Below are 3,843 nucleotides of genomic sequence, written 5' to 3'. Positions count from 1 at the left end.
TGCGGGCCCGTCCCCGGGGTGGTGCAGCCTCGGCCTTGGCCTCGGCCTCGGCCTCGGCCTTTGCCCGGTGGGGCGGCTGCGGGGTGGTCTGGGGTTGGGGGCAGCTGGAGGCCCTCCCGCCCAGCTCCGCAGCCGGCTGCCCTAGCAGAGGGGCTCGGGCGCTGCCCCTAGGCCCTCCTCGCTTCTCCGGTAATGACAGCTCCATCACAGCGACAAGGAAATTACCAGTTTTTAATAGCTGTGCTCCATCACACCCCCGCGAAAGAAGAGCCTTAAGTTTCATGGTGACACGAGATTGTCTAGATCTAAGGAAATTTTTTCCCTTATATAAACTTCAGTGGCATTTCCTTATCTTTCCAATTATTCAGTGTGTTGCATCTCTGCTAATTACGATATCCTACTGTGTAGCCGTTGCATCAGGCCCAGCAGTCCGGTACATGGACTGAAGATTGGCACAGTCTTGCTAATTACTCCTGGATGCGAGCTCCAATCCTGCAAAATCATACACCTGCCCAGCAGTGTGTGGTGTTTAACATTCACTACCTAAAGAGATTTACATCAAAGTGACATTTTCCAGTGTAACTGCCTCATAATTGGCACAAAACACAGGCATGGTAACAAACAGCCTTTTGCTTCACGACAGGTCACTGCTTCGATGTGATGGAGGAGCATCTGAACGGCGCGGCGGCTCTTGCCGTGTGTCTGCATGCTGCTGCTGGGGCTGGTCTCTGCTTCGTGGGATTACGCCTGTAGCTCTTGGTTGGAGACACAGCCAAAGTTTTCTCCTGGAAATCAAACTAACAGAATCCCATGGTTTCTCTAATGCCATATATTAGCTGCTTCTTTTCAGGAAGCCAGCACCACTTCCAAATCTGTAATCGGTTGTTATGGACAACAGAGATACTGGAAATGTATAGATCTTCAAGTAAATGCGTGGAGAGGAGATAAGGGAGACTGTGCCTGAACTTCAGGACATCCAAATGTGCTTTCCTGACGATGTGTATGAGGGTTACTTAGGACATCCAGAAGCTATTTGCCAGCTGTGACTTTGTATATCTTGATGAAAATGTTTATCCATTGCCATCTGGTCCCCACAGCCAAATTAGCAGATCTAGAAATGGCTTTTTTCTAAAAATCATTGTATTGCTATTGAAAAAGTGGTATTGTATCTGGTAATGCTTGCCTGTTTTCAAGAGATTACTAATAGATTTGTGTATGGGGAATTTCTGACTCAAACTGTTAATGAAATGCCTATTTCTATTTTCTTTTCATGTTGCTTGCTGGCATTCACAAAGAGAAAGGTTGATTCCTCAGTGTGCTGCAATACCTTTCTTAACTACATGTTAGATTAACCAATTTTAATGCAGTATAAGGTGCTAGATTTTCCAGAAAATCTTGCTTGTTTTCCATAATGAGTAAGGGAGAAATTAAAAAGATAGTAGAATTAGAAGGAAGTATCTTGCTTCAGGGCATGGAGTGATTGCTACTTGGGGAAAGGTCAGGAAGAAAAAAATTTCTCATATATAATATGGTACAGCTGGCTGTATGCATTACTGGGCAGGGGGAAGAGCCAGCAGTGTGATACCTATAGCATCAGCATTCCTTTTCTTATCCCCAGAGGCTCTCTCTACTCCCTAAAAACTTTAACAACGAAGCCTTTGACTGGATATTTGCATTGTAGAAAATAAGTGTTTCACTACCACATAAGCAGCTGCAGGATGCCAATGGAGCATGCCTTTGGGAAATTGAAAGGTAGATGGCAGGTACAAACTAGAAGGCTTGAGGCAACTAAATAGTACCTTTCTGGAATAATAACTGTGTGCTGTGTTCTGCATAGCATCTGTGAAAACAAGGATGGGGCTTTGCTGAGACATGGGAGGCAGGTGTGGAGATACTTTCAGGATGGAGGATATGAGTGACTTGCAAGGTGTTTCCTCCTAAATAACAGTTGTTAGAATTTTAAATGTATTTTGCAAGAAAGGATGGATGGTTTTGATAAGCTGTGGGGAATACGGGGGCTGTGCGGTGTGATTTGACACACCCCAACTTTATGAAATTCGGTAGAATGATGCATCTCAGTCAGCCTGGTGTATGTGTTTGGGGAGGATTTCTCTGTGATCAGGCAGGGATGATCTGTTGCACATGCCATGTTTTACGAGTTTTAAACTTAGGTCATTTTTAGGTTATGATACAGGATAAATGGGAATATTTGGACACTGGAGGTCTCATTGTATGCACATGGGCTGTGCTGTGCGTGCTTTGCACACTTTTCTTCAAGCTTTCAGCTTCAATTGTAGCACATCCTCACCAGTTCTTTCTCTGCTCTGTAACAGTGACGCCTTCGTGGCCTGTTGGTTCTTTTTTCCATTTTTCTCTACTCCCTCTCTTGGTTTCTCTTGCCCTATTAGAAGCATTTGCAAAATCCCCACACTCTCAAGTTTTCCTGACACTGGCAACAAAGGGAAACTGTAAGCACAAATTGTTTTAGTCATGAAATGTAAACAGTTGTTGGTTGGTTTCCAAAACAGCAAAAATGTAAAAAGCTATTTATCGAACATATATAAAATTATACGAGTTTGGAAGGCAGTCCGTTAGAGGTTTTTCTTCAAGTCTTGGGAGATCCTGGTGTTGATAAATCTTTTCCGGCTTTCTTTCAATGTTTTTGCAAGCCCGATTTGCTACTATGCTAAATTTGATTAGCATGGAGAGGCTATGTGAGACAAAAGGCCCTGAGCCCAGGTGACTAATTAACCATGAGGTTTGGAGAAGGTTATGATGAGGCTGGGCTAGTGTTTGAACTTTCGCAGGCAGCTTTTAATGGTGGGTAACTCACCAGTTTGAGTGGTGAAACAGCACCTTTTTTTTTTTGCAAACAGAGGGAAGATAGGGTTGCCATAATTTGTGGTGTCTGGCTTCCCGCTATTCATGTGGCTGGAAGGGCACAGCCGCTATTCAGGAGTGACAGAGAAGGCGGCCCTGACTTGAATGTCTATTAGGAGGTTACTTTGTATAACTAATGTGTGCTTTTTAGATTCAGATTCAGGATGCAGGCATGCTCCAGGTTTTCTATGCAGTTAATTCAATGAATTTAAGGAGGTTGGACAGGTAACAATGTTTCTTCCTACTAATTTGCACTTTCAAGGTACTGACTCCTTGTACTTTACACATAACCGCAGTGCTTTTAAACCACATTGATTAAGGTTCTACTGTTAAGTAAAGCCTTTTAAGATTTTCATTGATATCAAAGAGCCTTTATGAGGCCTTACTAAAGGAGGAAAAAAGCCACAATGAGCTTTTAACTGAAGAGAAAATGTCTTGCTAAGATTTGTCAAGATAACAAACTTGCACTGGTTTTGTGATTTAATTCCTTGCATGATCAAAATGCAGTGCACACTTTGTAATGAGACCATACAATGATTGTTTTTCAATAAACTCTCTTTTCTCCTAGCAACTCAGTTTTAATCCAGGGTGATGAAGAACAGACCATGCAACAGGACAGTTTTGAGGTGCTCAGAAATGGGGAAATCTTCAATAGACTCCAGCAGAACTGGTGCACAATGGATGTAAGGGAAGTAGCATGGCTGGGAAAGACAGTAGCCTCATAGGGCATTGTGGCTTACCGTGCTTCTCTTCTTGAACATGCTGTAACTTGGGAGAAGCAGGAGAACTTGGAAAATGTGTTTGCTGACTTCCAGCCAAGCCTATAATGTGTATCGCTGTGAAAAGAAACAAACAGGTTTTGCATATCTTGAAATGAAGTTAAGTTTTATCTGTGAAATAAAGGGCTTCTAGCTGTCTGACAGGCCTCTTGGAGGGAACACGTGTTCTCGGGGACCTCTAGTA

This window comes from Nipponia nippon, unplaced genomic scaffold, assembly GCF_047370975.1.
Source record: "Nipponia nippon isolate SJK-2023a ecotype South Korea unplaced genomic scaffold, ASM4737097v1 scaffold_3, whole genome shotgun sequence".
In the NCBI taxonomy this organism is placed as follows: Eukaryota; Metazoa; Chordata; class Aves; order Pelecaniformes; family Threskiornithidae; genus Nipponia; species Nipponia nippon.
This window is presented reverse-complemented; position numbering follows the sequence as displayed.